At 44.9% G+C, this 16,896-nt stretch overlaps 1 protein-coding gene across 12 annotated transcripts in view; it reads right to left on the bottom strand.

The window, feature by feature from the left end:
* LOC131901448 (disks large homolog 5-like) overlaps positions 1-16,896 on the bottom strand; it is a 260,863-nt gene that overhangs the window by 188,759 nt on the left and 55,208 nt on the right. For 6 of the 12 annotated variants that reach the window (XR_009376564.1, XR_009376563.1, XR_009376558.1 and 3 more), the window contains exons 1-5: positions 7,608-8,227; positions 6,864-6,917; positions 4,249-4,410; positions 2,924-3,056; positions 2,148-2,339 (exon numbers count right to left, since the gene is read on the bottom strand). The exons of 2 other annotated variants lie outside the window; for them this stretch is intronic. The gene's annotated coding sequence lies outside the window, so the exon portion shown is untranslated. Of the gene's footprint in view, positions 1-2,147; positions 2,340-2,923; positions 3,057-4,248; positions 4,411-6,863; positions 6,918-7,607; positions 8,228-16,896 lie in introns of those variants that run through there. 4 more of the 12 variants (XR_009376566.1, XR_009376559.1, XR_009376562.1 and 1 more) reach the window with 2 other exon arrangements.

Here is a 16,896-nt window from a genome sequence, read left to right as displayed (position 1 = left end):
CACATACAAAAAAGTGAACATATTGATGCATCCAAACACATACTTGCACATATAAGCATCCATACACACAGACATACACACACAAGCACTTAAACCTATACATACAGGAACCATAGACACACACAACCAGACATGAGCACATACACACACACACAAAGTGATACTATCATGCACACAAGAGGTTGCAGACACAAACAGAGACACATAAAAACACAAATATAGGTTCACACACACAGAGATGTACAGAAATGCATCACGCAGCACACACCCAGCACACAAACACACACACACACATGCACACACACTCACACAAACACACACACACACACACACACACACACACACACACACACACACACTTCTGATCCCAGAATGGCCAGGTAGAAAAGGCTGCCTTTCAGAAAGTCTGCTGCAGCGGGGGAGTGGGTCCATGCTGCTGTCTACAAGACTCTTAGACTCAGCCAGGCTCTGCTACCCTGGTCTGCACTTACTTTTACTTTCATGAGCTTTATCTATTCCAAGACTCACTGATCCCACGGCTTCCAAGTTGATTCATCACAGTCTCATCACTCAACCTAACCTGGCTCCTCCACAGAAGACCCTGCCTAGCTCAAGAGAAAGAAAGTGATCCATGGTCAAAACCCAGGAAGTTTATAACAGGTTGCACTGCATGTGATATGAAAACAGCCCCAATGTCAGTCAGAAGGAGGCCAGTGAAGTGACCTACACTGCTTCTCAGGAATGCAGCACTCTACACAGCTACGAGATGTTCTAAGACACAGCCATGTACATGATGTAGTCAGCAACACAATGTCAGCAAGAAGATGCACTGTGGGATTCTGTGTTGTGAAGCCAATGAGACAAACCAGACATTTCCTGTGGTTTTAAGCTCTGTGCCTACTGTTTATTTTTAAAACATCTGTATTGTTTGACTTTTGTTATTTATAAGAAAATACATTAACATCAAAACAATAAAAGTAAATGAAGAAAGAGAAAGCTACCACATCCTTCCTCTTTGTGAGCAATTGAAACTTGTAGGAATTGGATGAGAACAAACAAGACAGAAAGTCTACCTTGGAGGACAGGAGATCCAAAGAGTGCTGGCCAGCCAGATTAGCCCAAAGAGAAAATTTCAGGTTCAGAGAAAGGTCTGAGCTCCAGGGAATAAGAGAGTGAGCAACCGATGACAACACAGGATTTCATTATGTAGCCTCTGAACACACCCACCAATGTACACATTTACACACGCCTGCATAGATAACACATAGACCACAGAAATTAGAAGTGAGCAGGAAATAATGCACAGGACATCGTGCTGAACAAACAGTTGAATTGAGACTATGTACATCAGATGTTTCAACTGAGACCCACAATATGGCAATCCATCCCTTGGGGCCTAAAACTTCCTAAGGCAGCACACAGCTTAGTCAGACTATGTTGAGGGGATTGGAGAAAATGTCTTCTTGCAGCTTCAAATCTGTCACCCCAAACCTCACTCTGTCAAAGTCCTCCCACATGTGTGGTCATCCAGGCAGCTCTGGACTGGAAACTCCAGGATGCTCCCAGAGAACTGTCCAGCACCATGCCCAGAAAAAGGACTGACAAGGTGGTACTAAGGCATCTGTCACTATGAACCAAGAGCTTGGCAAAAGGAAGAGAACACATTGGGATGCAGGAAGAAAGGAGAAGACCACATGCCACCCAAAACATTGACAATGAGAACCACTCACTTTGCACTGGCACTGGGCTGTAGTCATTGAAGGCTGCTTCCTACCTGTGATCTCACATGACCCTTGCAAAGCAAATGAGCCACAGGCCACTGACATCACCAATGAAAGCTTTGTGATGTTCCCTAAGTACCTCCCTGCATAGCAGCCCTCTGATCATAATGACATGTAGGTGTGTAATTTGTGACTGACCCATCTCTCTCAATGTACTTCAGCTTCTGGCAGAGCAGGAGGGTTTGCTTGACAATTATCCAGTTTCTTGCAAGAGGCTAACTCTCCAGAAAGACCTGGGAGTGATCACAAAAATTAACACTTGGATGGTATGTAGGTGGGAGTCTGGATGGATGGGTGGATGGTTATTTGGGTGTCTCTGTGTTTATGGTTGGAAGGTGGGCACCTGCCCCTGCTGCCTCAGCCTACCTGATGCTGCTCAGCACAGGGGTCACAGATCATCTCATGGGCCTCCTTCAAGAGCCTCTTCAGCTCCTCACAGGACTCTTGCATTTCAATCTGCTCCTTCCACAGCAGTCCGTTCTTCAGTCTCAACACATGTACATTCTCCTTCAGCTGAGTCCATTCTCGGAGGACCTGGCCGTGGAGGTAACTGAACAACTGCCAAAACATGGTAAGTCCCAGATAGCCTCCATTTGCCATTTCTACCTCCAAGTACCACCAGCGCTAAAAAGTCCCAGTCCTCAGACAGCCCAAAAATGGAGCTCTCAGTAGCCAAGTCAGCATCACTCAGAGGCAGCCAAATCCAGAGAATAACCAAATTTCAGAGAGAATCAAACTACTTCTGAAAACTCTGAAGCCAAAAGGGATCCTGTGCCTCTGAGAACAGGGTGCAGTCCACACCTGTCCTTAACTGTTCATTGTTTTGGGAAAACAGCAGCAGGTAGAGGGTAAAAACTCTCGAAGGAGGGAAGAAGTCCCAACAGGAATAAGTTCTATCTACAGGTTCCATGGAAACCAGGTCTGTGAAGCCCCTGCCAGTGCCCAGAGGACCTGGACTGCCAGATATCCCCTTCATGGTACAAACCATTTTTCTGTCTAAGGGCTCCCAAGCCTGGCAGGAGAATGATGGGAGGGCCTCAGTGTTTTTCCACACTTAGCAAAACTGAGTCCAAAGCCCTCACTTTGGAACAAGGACAAAGAAGGGCAGAGACAATTCCTCTCATGATAAATCAGGCACTTACCTGAAGGATTCAGTCTCCTCAATCAGCCCCGTGCACTTGTCCAAGGCATCAATGATCTCTATGGGCAATTTCTGCAGGTCAGACATTCACCTTCTTAGGCGCCATTTTAAGCATTTCAAGCTCAAAATTCAGCCTGTAGTAGGGCATGGTCCAAGGAGAAAAGAATCTCATGAACACAGGCCACAAGGATCACATGAATGAGGCTGTGTCATGGACAAACCCAGCCCAATGGATACCACAGCCTGGCACTTACACATTGGGACCTCCTGGTGCTTATTAAATTTCCCATTCTGTCCCCAAGCCAGAAGATGAAGCTGGTCCAAAGTGGGGTGCCAGGGTTTTATGAGCTCCCTCAGTGGGCCTAGAGTTATAGATAAGCTCTCTAAGCAGTTCCCAGGAGTCTGAGCCTCATATCTGGGCCCACCAGAAACCTATGATGACATTTCTCCTGTCTTTACAACAGGGATTCACATATCTTGGTGTCTATTGGGGCTCAGAGGACCAGAGCACACAATGAGAATTTCCAGGGAGGTGTCCCAATTTCAGGATGGCTTTATAAACTCCACAGGGGATTCCAATTTTCCACCAAGATGAGCACAGTGCCCAAGAGGTATGCTGTTCAAAGTGGGCTTCCCTGGCCTCAGCAGTGCCATCTGCTGGAAACTGTATAAAATCCTCAGGCCATGCCACAGAGCCCAGACACTCAGGACCACCCAGACACATACAGACAGACAGACACACACACACACACACAAACACACACACACACACACACACACACACACACACACACACACACCACATGCAATCAAAATCCCCAATAAATATAGGGAGGTGGCATTATTTCAGAGTATAAGGAAGAAGACCAGAGAGAAGCAATGAGGAGCTCCAGGCCTTCCTGCTACAAACTGAGATGGATGAATGGGACTAGGCCCCTCTCCCCAGCTGCTGCTAGGAGCTTTCAGACACAATCATCTCCTGGTCAAGTACAAAGACTCACAACAAACTAACAGGATCTAGCATCTCCCACAAGCCAACATTTGTCAAGGCATCTTAAAATGCATGTTGAGAGCTCACACACTACTGTCCCTATCCTCAGACTCTGATACAGGCCACAGGCTCTGCTTTTCATTTGGAGGAAACAGAACAGCCTGTGTCCCCATCTCACTCCTACCCAGGGTCCAAGTTCTGCATCTGGAATGCACTCAGGAAGTTTAGTTTAGGCACCAGGACACCCTGGATGTACAGTCTCCTGTTCCTCAGGAAGCCTGGGCTTGATACTGTGGTATTAAGATGGTCAGCAGAGAACTGGGGATAGTGACTACCTGTTTTTCAAATCCTTGTTGGTGTAATTGGCAAAGACTTCACACAGCTCATTTCTTTCTCAGGTCATATTATTTAGCCAGAGGGTGAGTTTCTCTATTTTTTCATCTCCTGTTCCTGCTCAGTGAAGGTGGAGAGTTGGGATGGTGCCTCCTCTGTAGTCCCTGCAGGTAGATAAAGAAAAGTGAACTTGTATACTTGAATGGCTTAAGGTTAATAGAGTCCAGGATGAGTCCCAAGAAGCCTGAGGAAGAGGAAATGCTAGGGACCCAGCGAAACTCCCAAAGAGCAGGGCAGCTATCTTCAAACTGGTGCCCATGATCTGTCTCTGTCCTCAACCAGCAAGGCTAGGCTTGTGCCTCACTCCCTACTGCAGTCCCCTGGCCCTGGAAGACATAATGTATCCCAGCCATGTAGATTTGTAGGATAGTGTCAGCTCATATCTGATGTGATGCAGGTAAGTCTCGATGTCCCTAAAGCTTAGCAGCACCAAGTCCTGATCACACCTGCCCAGGACCAAAGCATCCGAATGTCTGAGGCCCTGGTAGATGGCCAGGGGAATTTCCCTCCCTTTTATTATCATCAGATTCCCATGGAAACTGTAATAATCCACTAGGATGAAGTATAGCAACATCCTACCCAGAGAGGGACAGCTCATTTGTCAATCAGTTCCTTCTGCTCCTCTTTGCCAGTCTGAATGAAACGAAGGAGTTCCAGGAAAAGTGGCTGCAGCCTGAATAATTTATGGCTCTCTTAAACTGACAATAAAAGACTCTTGACTCTGGGTCTGCTCTTAAGCCCAGAGAAACAGGATAGGCCCATTGCTTCCCAGAAGCTCATAGATGCTGAGCCCTAGCTCAAGTTCACCTCCTCCAGGAAGCTCGTTATCCCCTGCTCAGGATTCATTTTCTTCACCAGAACCATTTATTTCTCCAGGTTTGACACTAAGACTAAAGGTCAGCTCCCTTTGCCTCTCTCTGGTCTGTCTATGTTCTCTATTCTCTATCCCAAGCAGCCTGCTCAGTCTTACCAACATGTCTAAGGGCACTGAACAAATACCCTACAGGCATTTGGTGTTGCCACAACACTGGTAACATCACAGAGATTACCAAGGGCTCTCCAGGATACAACAGAATTTCCAGAGAAGGGACTACTAGGATCCTCTCCATGAGGCCTCACCTATCAACTAACCAGCTCTTCTGCAATGCAAAAAGCCATGTTGCCCTTCTAAGGAGACTTCCAGAAACAGACAGAAAGACCTCTAACACCTCCTCTTTACAAAGCCAGGGATCGATCTCTCTTTCTCTCTCTCTCTCTCTCTCTCTCTCTCTCTCTCTCTCTCTCTCTCTCTCTCTCTTTCTCTCTCTCTGCTTCATTAGAATATTTTTACTACTTCATGTTTGGGAAGTTGAAGTCTCTATTCCAAACACATCCAATGAAATGGCTCATCACTTCTTCAGATCTCTAAACAATAACATGAGAAATAAAGGTTGCTAGGGTATTAGGATAGGTTGGTGGAGAGGAAAGATTAGTCCCCTGCTGTGAACAAGCAAATTGTGGAGAATCACCAAGGCTGTTAGAGTATATGGGTGTTTTGGAGGTTGTGGGTGCCCTGTCAGAACAAAGGAAAGTCCCATAGTTAATGAGGAAAATTACCCTAAATCATCAGCAGAATACATTCCAGCCCTCATGATGTTAGCAAATGTGTGATCAACTAGTGACATGTCAGGCTGGAGATGATAAGGACTGGGGCTCTCCAGGTAAGTCCTGAGACACAGGAGCAAACATTCCCACAAGTGTAAGAGTCCATTCCTGCCTGAGTGCTTGTGGAATTTGAAGAGAGATGAATGGCTAGTGAGAGGCTACACACAGACATGCAAAGGCATGTACAGAAAATCAAATGTGTCATAGTCATGGGGATAGTATGTAGTGTGTCACTGAGGTGATGCTATCGCTGGAGCTACACAAAAGCCAAATTCCTTGCCTGGAGACACCTATGACAATGCACATGCCCTTAGGAAAGGTGACACAGCCAGCTTAAATTACAAGATCCATGGGAGCATGAGAGAGGCAGGCAAAGGGCACAAGAGGACAGATTAATAGGCGTCCTTTACCATAGACTTTTCCCAGAGCCACACTTCACACTTTTGAATTTACTGACAGTACTAAAATGAAGAACTAGCACCGTGTTTGGTCTGGATTGAAAATTCACCAGAAGTCTAGACTGTGGCTTCAGAAGTGTACTTGGTGGATCCCAAAACAAATGAGTGATGTGAGGAAAACTGTGTCCTTTCAGATGTTATATCACACTGACAAGTCATGCTAGACAAAGTGAGCTATCTCAGTAATACCCGATTCTAGACGTCAAGGGACAGTGCCTGCTCTACACACTGCTTCATCTCAGTTAATCCTGACTCAGTGAAGGATGCTCAGAAAGTGACTGACAGATGAGACTTTACCCAAGCAGGTTCTGAAAGCCCAGACTTGAGTCTCCCCCTCTGTGGATATCAGTTCTCCCACCTCTCTATAGGGAGGCAATTGACTCAAAAGTCAGCTGGTTTCCTCTGTCTCCCTAGACAATGTGACATAGTGGACAGCCTCTTAAAGGCTTACTCACAGTTGCAGAGGATGCACAATGGCTTCAGGGCCTTCAGCCATGTTCTTTCAGAGCCTGGAGAAAATTGTTACTGTCCACAAGCACTCAGGCAGTATAGGGATGCCCAAGTCACTTGCTCTATGCTTCAGAGTCTCATGTTAATGGAAAAGCCATACAGGGGCAGAACATAGTCACCAGATTCACAAAACCATCTTCCCTGAGATTGCAGGACATTCAGAGCTACCAGGAAGGGACAGTCTCAGTCCAGGTCCACTGAATCTAACAGCTCTCAGGCTGAACTGATCTGTGTAGCTCCCACAGCATGGATCACAAAAATTTAGGAATACCCTGGAAGACAGTAGCACTTGGTACATCCTGCCATGCTAGTGGTTATAATGTAAAGTATGAGATCCTACGGTTTTGCCAGGGTACTCTACTTTCCCTATAATTACTGGCACACAACTAAAGGACTTCAGTGAATGTGAAACACAGTTATGGTACAGAGATCTCTTTAGTTTCTCTGTGCCTCCTTTCCCACTCAGGGTGAAAGCACAGGATACCCAGCAAAGCAGCTTCAGCCTTGTCAATTCCTGACTCTGCCAAACTCATCATCGTGGATCCTTGATCTGGGTCTGCTCTTTAGGAACCCAGAGAAGCAGAATAGGTCTATTGCTTCCCAGAAACTCCCAGTTCCTGAGTCCTAGCCCTGGAAGGCTCAAGCCTAAAAACATCCAGAAAACTCCCCAGCCCATTCCCAGAACTCACTGAGTCTTCCCCATGACCACTTATTTCTTCATGTTTTCCAGGGAGATCTAGAACCAGCTTCCTTCTGCCTACTCTGGTCTCCCCATGATGTCCATCCCCTCTCCCAAATAGACCTCTGAGTCTGGATAACATGTCTAGAGGCCAAGCTTGTGGTCACTGAACAAATGTCCTAAAGGATGTTGGCATTGCTACAACAGTAGTGACATCACTGGGGATTCCAAGTGCTGTCTGGGATACAATAGAATGGCCAGCAAAGGGTCTGCTGATGTCATGGGGCACAGTCTTTGCCTCCTTGCTAATTAGTTCTCCATGAACTGACCAGAAGCTGAGGTTTCCTTTCAAGGAGTCTCTCTTCTGACACAGGGGAAGTCATTCACACCTCCTCCTTCCAAAGCTAGAGATTTCACTTGGCCTCATTAGAATCTCTTCACTACTTTACCCAAGGATAGTTGAACACTCAGTTTATAAGACTGCCCAAGAATGGCTCTTCCCCTCCTTAATATCCATACCCAATAATATGAGAAATAAAGCATGTCAAGGAATTAGATCAGGATGATGTGGAGAAGGAGGGTTGAGTTCCCTGAAGTGAGCAAGAACCTGGAAAAGGCTAAGGTTAAGGGAAGGTGAGTATTGGGAATTTGTAAGTGAGCTGAGACTGTTATGAGTCCCTAAAAGGTACTAGAGGATCTAGAATGTCCTCTCTACATGTCTGGTGTATTAGCTGGGGTTCTCCAAAGAACAGAAGTTATAAAATGAATCTCTCTATGGAAAGGGTATTTGTTAGAATGGCTTATAAGCTGTGCTCTAGCTAATCCAACAATATCTGGCTATGAATGGAAAGTCCAAGAATCCAGTAGATGCTCACTCCACTAGACTGGATGGTTCAGCAGGTCCAGTATATGCTGGAATCTTAGAGAAGTAGGCTCTAATGTCAGTGAAGAAATGGATGTGCTAACAAGGAGAGAGCAAGCAGAGAAAGAGTAAGAGCTTCCTTCTTCCATGTACTTCTATATGCTTCCAACGGAAGGAGTTGTTCAGATTACATCTGGATTAAAGATCTGAATTAAAGGTGTAACTTCCTACCTCAAAGGTCCAGACTAGCAGGAGATCTTCCTACTTCAAAATAAGCAGAAATCTCCCACAGATATGCCCTCTATTTTTGGTTGTTAGTTAATCCCAGATATAGTCACGTTGACAACCAAGAATAGTCATCAGAGTCTTATTCCCCTATTCACTAATATTCATGAGAAAAAGGCTCCCTTAGAGAGTGATAAGAATGAGTGAAGATAATTAAAAATCATATCTAACTCACATGTAGATCTCATGGTCATGATGACTTTTAGTGCCCGCTTTTTGATCATGGGTGACTAAAATAGGATGAAATACCATTCTTTGCTTTATTGGGTAGGAGGGGATTAGATAGATACCCAGAGACAAAACAATCTGTTCTCTCTCTATAATTGAAGATTTGAAATTCAAATAATTATGTTATGTCTGGTAATAACTGTGGTGGAAAAGGTTCTAAGAGATAAAAATGGGTTCTCTTCAAAGAAAAGAGAAGAAAGCAAACACACTGTACTTGTCAGAAAGAGCCACGTGAATTTGGACTTGAACTCCTCCAGAACACATCTTGCTCATCCATGCATTCTAAGAAAGAAAAACCTCCTATTTTAATTGGAAGACCCAGGAAAATTTATGTGGGGTCTTCATTGTAAACAGCAGTCATAAAATTCCTGTTGCTTTAAGAGCAAAATGGTTTAATAAGATTTGAAGTTTCTCTGATGGTCAAAGAGGCAGGATTTGGAGACAGCAGCAATAAGAAACAAATCATACTCCAGATTTCAATCATGGTACAGAGCTCATGACTAACACTCATGAGTGTGGGCACTGCAATGTGTGCCACCAAGAATACTGGCAATTGACAATGTGCCTGGTCCTACTTTAGAAGCTTTCAACATCCATGGCTCTGAAAATGGGATGCAGCCTTCCCCAAATCATCAAGCAGAATGGACTTCTCCATTTCTCTAGAACATAAGCTCTGGCATGCAGTTGATGATTCAGGCTTGTATTTGAGACCTGGTCTCTGTAGTAAGGGGTAGGATTTCTGATAAGAACTCCTCCATCAAAACACTGGAAGGATGGTCAAAGGTGCTCTCAGCCAACAGCTCCTCCCCATGTTACCCTCCAGACTTTAGAAGGAGCTTCAATAGTCAAATTTACCAACTTTTCCTTTGTGGTTTGGGCTTATAATCACTCATCATTTTACTGATTATTTCACTTCTGACATAAACCATATTGAATCATTCTTCCTACAATGGAAATATCATTTTGGACATAGAATCCTATTCATGCAGGGTAAATTTTCTTTGCAGTAAGCTGAGGTTTATGTTTTCCCCTTCTGACTTGCTGTGATGGCTAATCTTGGCTGTCTACACACAGTTGAAGATGTGACTCCATCAAACTGGCTTGTAGCCATGCTTCTTTGTTGCTACCTGATGGAGGATGGCTCAGCCCTCTGTGGGCAGTGCCATCCCTAGGCAGATGATCCTGGGCCTCAGAGGAAAGCTAGCTGAGCAGAGCAGTAAACAGCATTTTGTGTGGTTTCAAGCACCTGCTTTGGGATCTTGCCTTGGCTTCTATTGATGATGGACTGCAACCTGTGAGGTGAATAAACCGGTCCCTTTCCCAGATTGGCTTTTTAGACTTTTATCACAAGAGAAAGTTAACTAGAACACTTGCCATATTCTCAGGGCATGCTCATAGCCCATCCTTCTTCCAGCCTGTAGCCTCTTTTTTCACCATTCATAAAGTTTCTGGACACTGAAATCTATTGCAATATCAACTCTACCAATCACACCCACTGCTTACATTTCTCTGTTAAAGTATTTTTTAATTTTTTCTCTCTCATATATGATGTTTCTCTCTAATATATCATGCTTCCCTACTTTACCCTTTTAAAATTATCTCTGAATGTTCCTGCCTGTTCCACTTTAAAAATTATCCTTTGCCCAATAATAGAACATTTATGGACACATTATTAAGTTCCATAGAAAGGGGTGATATATTGTATTTAATAGCATGCTTTTAAATTGTGATAATATAAAATGTCTTCTCATATATTTTTAAGCCTTTTGTGAGTGGAACTGTTTCCCTGATTTCTTTGTCAGTATGTTTGTGATTGGTATACAGGAAGGCCACTGATTTTGTGTGTTAATTTTGCAATCTTTCACTTTTATGAATGCATTTATCAGACTTAAAGGACTTCTGATAAATTTTAAGTTTTAACTGTTTAGAGTCCTATAATATGCAAATAAGGACATTTTGACCTCTCCCTTTCCCATTTGTATCCCTTTATCTCCTTCAGTTGTATTATTGCTCTTGCTAAGAGTTCAAGTACTATATTGAATAGGAGGGGAAGGAATGAATATTTTTTTGTTCCTTCTTTTTTTGGAATTGCTTTGAGTTTTTCTGTATTTAGCATGATGCTGCTGTGGAATTGTTATACAATGACTTTGTTATGTTGAAATATATCCCCTATGTCCCTAGATACTCCAGGACATTTACCATTGATGAAAGTTGAATTTTAACAAAGGCCTTTTTTTTTCATATACAAAGATGGTCATATTGTTTTTGTCCCTTACTCATTTTATGTGGTGGGATAAATATGTTGATTTGTGTATGTTGAATTATCCTTGAATGTTTGGGTGAAGACAAATAGATCATGGTGGATGATTTTTTTTGATGTGATCCTGAACTTGATTTGGAAATATTTTATTGAAAATTTGTATTTATATGTTCATCAGGACAATAGGCGTATAATTCTATCTATCTATCCATCTATCTACTCTCTATCTACTATCTATCCATCCATTCTTCTATCTATCTATTTACCAGCCTGTCTTCATCTCTCAACACCAGGGTATCTCTGGCTTAAAAAAGAATTTGTAAGAGCTCCTGCTTTACTACTATTTACCTGCTGAGCCAGTTCACAAGCCCCTGATTTGCATTTGTATCTTATTTTAATTTAATTATTTTAATTTTTGTTTTCCCCTTTTTAATATTTATTTCATTTTGTATGTATATGGGTATTTTTCCTGCAGGTATTTTTGAGAACCACATTACGTGTGCTCCCATTATCCCCTCTGTGTGTCATTGCATTTGCCGCAACCATGGCTGATTTGACTACTCTCCACTAGAATGCTGCATTCATGCAGAATCTTTAGTACTCCACACTGGTGTCAGGTCTCTCTCGTGCTCCTTAAAAATGAATGGATCTGCCTTAAAAACAAACAAAGTGAAAACTCATAAGAAAGGTTTATGGTTTAATAATTAATCTGTTAAGCAGAGGGCCCAGAACAGCAGCTTGATTCTCAGTCTGACACCTAGCTGCTGTGAACCCACTTTCTAGCTTATGAAACCTCAGTAAGACCCCCACTCTATTCCCTACAGACAAAGAGAAGCTTAAACCTGGATATCTTAGTGTAGATAAAACTCAGGCCAGTTTCAGGTTCCCAGATGGTGATATCAACTACAAAGTCAGGATGTTCGGCCACCTGGTGGGGATGTTCAGCAACCTGGTGGGGACTAATTGGCCATAAAATATCCCAACTCCAGAAACACCTCTTAAAACTCCTGACATAGTTGCTGAACAGATGAAAGATCAAAGATTGGGACAAAAGGAACTGATAGTAACTGGGGAGAGGGAGGTGGGTTGAGGGGGAATGAAATATGTGGTCTTTGCCTTTAAGAACTAGCCTTACAAAAAAAGGGGAGCTCCTCCCAGCCTCACAGCTAGGAGTGAGTGTTTGGGACAAGTTCCCTGCCGCACAGCTTGTAACGGAAATAAACTTTACTTTTGCATTCTGGACATCCTCGGTCTTAGGTGGTCTCTTCAGGGATGTGATCTGGGCATAAGAGCTGACAACCTTGGGTCAGCACACACTGTCTCATCGTGCCAGGGAAAAGTTCCTGAGAGGAGTCAGCGTGGGGCTTCGGGAGGTGGCATCCTGGCTAAGGACGCCCATTCTGACACTCCTCAGTCCGTCCCACTTTCTCCACCACAGTTCAGGGACCCCGAAAGATCTGAAATCCCATCCTTGAACTTCTCTCTTCTCTCTCTTCACAACTGACCCTCACCTGGAACCCTCTGGGACCCGGGACCCCAGCTTCTGCAGCGGGCTGTGTCTTACAATTTCTTAGCTACATCCATCTCCCTGAGCTGCTCCTTCACCATGGTGCCGGCTCCCGGGCACCCTTCTCGGGGCTCCGACTACAGAAACCACTGTCGCTGCAGCTTCCCAGGCACTGCTGGACTTAGGGCTCAGAGAGCAACAGCTGTCCCTCGGCCACCATAGAGCGCCACACGTGCTGCTTCCTCTTCTGCCAAGGGATCTGTCCAGAGAAAATTCTCACCTGCTGCTTTGTGACCTCCCGCTACACCAACACCTACTGGTGCTTAAAATACACCAAGGCCAGCTAATCAAAAAAGAAAAAAAATCCCCTTTTTGGTGGGTTTCTCAAAATGACAGTGAAATGCTATACTTTCTTGCGTTAAGGCCAATAAACAAATGAATGAATGAATGAATGAATGAATGAATGCTTTTTTAATGACCCAATGATTGTGATTAGGGCTGCTTACAATGGTAGTGTTGAGGGACAGGTTCTTTACTGGACCATGGGCACCTCACCAGTGTTTAAATCATTGAAGAATATGTCTGTTCTCACCCCCAATAGCCATTACCTGGCTATAAATCCTCAGGTGAGGCTTCATGAAGTCCTCCCTCACATGATAAGATATTGACAGTGGTGGTCCTGTGTGGATCTGTTGTATGTTTGCTCGATTCTTGAATTAGCTAAATTGTTTCTAGTATCAGCTGTATGATCATAGGAAAGGAGAAGCAACTCCCTTTTTAAAACTCAGATTTTTAATTCTATGTGGCACAGCATCTGGGTACAACTGACAAGAGACAGGCTCATTGTCTTTGGGATCATCAAGCCCCAATGGCTATGAAGCTGCACTAAAAACCACCTGATTTTAGTGGTGCCACGAATAGCTGCTTGGCTGTTCCTACTGGTTCTGGTGTTGGGATAATGTCTCCTGGTTTGGTTTTGAACTTCATCGAGTAACTTGAGACTCATCTGACCATCTTCCTTTGCACAGGGTGAACACCTGGGTATTACCAGGTTTGGTCTGGTCAAGATGAAGGAGAGTGTGTTGCAGCTGGCCTTCTTTGAGAGGATAACTGACCATCTCTTTGATGCTGCTTACTTTGGGCAGAAAGACTCTGTATGCAGTAGCTTTGCAGTGTAGACGACCTACAGCTTAAAGGATAAATGGATTATTTGTCTTCAGAGCCCAGCTAAGGCACCCTGCCCTCCCTCTTCCCATTTTGTGAGCTCCTTTCAGTGCAGACAGTTCTTCAGTTCCAAAAAGAAAATATGGACCCTGAGCCAGTGGAGACCTTTTAGTCCTTGAAGCTGTACTTGGCCACATTGACTAACAGCCTACATTTTGTCCAGGATTGACAGAAGGTAGACAGTGGAAGAGCCTCCAGGTGTAGCAGTAGGGGTAGTCTGTGGTCCTGCTTCCTAGTGAGGCACTGAACATCATTTTAAGAGCCATGTAGGATAGAAAATGGAGAGACAAAGGTGGAAGATGGAGAGAGAGAGAAGGTAATGGAAAATCCAGGCCTTGTATTGGATGCCTTTTATCCCAGGACTCAGGAGGCAGTGGCATGCAGATTTCTGTGAGCTCAGAGCAGCCTCTTCTACATAGCAACTTCCAGGTCAGACAAGTCTACCCAGTGAGACCCTGTCTTCAAAACTACACCAAAGTGAAGTATAAGAAAAGTGAGGAGGATTAGAATGATAGAAGCCCATGCACAAGCCAGAGTATACATGTCAGACACCAGGACTGAATCCTAGCATCCACCAATGACACCTTTGCAGCCTGGGTACAGCCTCTGTCCGCCACACTACTTGGAAATGTCCCCTGTCTCTCTGTGTGGAGCACTCTAGTCCAGGGTTAGATCTCACTGTGTATTGGGTTAGTTTGTCACTTTGCCTCTCTGTTCTGGAGTTGTCCTTGGCATCAACCTAGAATGCATCTACCTCCTGCTTCCTTCCTGTAGAATCACAGTCCTAGCATAGAGCCTTAGACTCTTGAACTGTGCCTGGGTAGTGGTTGCCCACACCTTTAATCCCAGAATTCTTGAAGCACAGGCTGAAAGATCTCTAAGTTCCAGGCAAGCCTGGTTTTCAGAGGTAGTTCCAGGGAAGCTAGGACTACATAGAGAAACCCTGTGTCTATAAACCAAAAATAACAAAAAAGAAAGAAAGTAGAAAGAAAGACAGAGAGGACAGGAAGAAAGAAAAAAGAAAGTGAAAGAAAGAGATAAAGGAAGAAAAAAGGAAGGAAGGAAGGAAGGAAGGAAGGAAGGAAGGAAGGAAGGAAGGAAGGAATAAAAAGACAGACCTGAACTGCAGTCAGGAGTGGAGGACATCCCCAGCCCTTCTGGAAGTCAGTGGCAGCCTGCCTTTCAGTGTTCTTGTAGGGGAAAAGGGCTGGATAGAGAAACCCACCCTGACCCTGGAGCCCAGAATTAGGGAATGATGGCTCAGATAAAGCCAGTGAGAGAAACACAGTTTAGCTCAGATCAGAGCCATCTCTGCCCCTGTCCAACTGACTTGTGAAATCAACCAATCACAGAGCAGGACAGCAGGATCCTGGCCCTAGGGCTCAGGACCAGGGAAAGAAACACAGCCTGTGTTTGGAACCTGGGCCAGAGAAATGAACCAAGGAAACATACCCTGACTTTGAAACTAGTACCAAATTAACACTCTTGGCCCCTAGAATCAGAGTCAGTGAAAGAAATGTGCCCTGGCCTTAGAGGTAGTGTCAAAAAGCCAAGAAAGGCCAGTGAAAGAAGAACAGTTTGGCCCTGAAATCAGGGCCATCTCTGCCCCTTGCTCACAAAACTGGCCAATTCCTGGGCAGAAAATAAACTAACCAATCACAGTTGACTCCGCCCCCTAGACATCCTATATAAACCACCCTGCCTGGTCAGTTGTGAGCTGTTCTCTCCACCCTGGTAGAGGCAGCTACTCTCCTGGACTCCTCCTTCCCAAATAAACCTCTTTCTGACAAGAGTTTTGGGTGAAGACCTTCATTGACAGCTGAAGAGAAGAACCTTGCTGGGATGTCCCATAGTGGACTGAGCAAGGGGAAGCTGAACAGAAGAACCTTGCTGGGACATCCCATAGTGGACTGAGCAAGGGGGAGCTGAACAGAAGAACCTTGCTGCGACGTCCCATAGTGGACTGAGCGAGAAAGAGCTGGTAACACTAAGCCAGAGATTGTGGCTCTCCAGGAGAGAAGCAGGATTGCTGTGTCCTGCGGAAAAACCATTCCCCATCATACCATCATACCAGGTATATCCTGACTTTCCCAGAGTCAGGATACCCTTCCTTGCTGAAGCACTCCCAGGCCTGACTCTCCTGAGAAGTCAGAAAACCTTCCTTTCCAAGGTTGGGCTGTTTCTTTGCAGTCCCAGCCATCAGAGCTGTGCTAAACAGCTTCAGGTATCCGGGACACATTCAGGGCAGAGCTCTTGTTCTAAGTAGCTCGAGGTGTCCGGGATACCTCACCTCTGGGGCTGAACTGTCTCCAGTTCAGCCATCAGAGCTGTGCTAAACAGCTTCAGGTGTCTGGGATACCTTCAGGGCAGAGCTCTTGTTCTAAGTAGCTCGAGGTGTCCCAGATACCTTGCCTCTGGGGCTGAACTGTCTCCTTGCAGTTTCAGCCATCAATTTACTAACATTTTGGTGCCGAAACCTGGGACACCAAACCCAGAGTTTTTGCAGTTTACTTACAGTTCTGAGAAGGACATGGCTGCCCCTGGACCTGAACTTCCAGCCCCATTGACATCTTTTCTTCTGGGCACTAAGCTAAGATCATGTGCAGGGATCCTGCTGCCTAAGCAGTCTCTCAAAGGCTGTCTATCTCCTGATCTTTCCTCCTGTTGCAGAGAACTGGCTTGAGCTGAATTGACTTCTGGTGACCTGCTGGTCTGAGGCAGGCACTGTCATTCCAGAGACAGTGCTCCTTGGCCATCCCCCTAGGGTATATACATGGGAAGGAAAATGATGAGCCAGGTTCAGCCAGGTGGTATGTGGGAGAGCTGGACCTCAAACCCCAAGTCTGCAATCCTGGTTCAGTCATGTCCCTCCACTCTGTGAATCCAGCTCTCTGACCTCTGTTCAGGATGGTTGCAGGCATTCCCAAGTGCAT

The sequence above is a fragment of the Peromyscus eremicus genome, unplaced genomic scaffold (genome assembly GCF_949786415.1).
Source record: "Peromyscus eremicus unplaced genomic scaffold, PerEre_H2_v1 PerEre#2#unplaced_83, whole genome shotgun sequence".
In the NCBI taxonomy this organism is placed as follows: domain Eukaryota; kingdom Metazoa; phylum Chordata; class Mammalia; order Rodentia; family Cricetidae; genus Peromyscus; species Peromyscus eremicus.
This window is presented reverse-complemented; position numbering and strand designations above follow the sequence as displayed.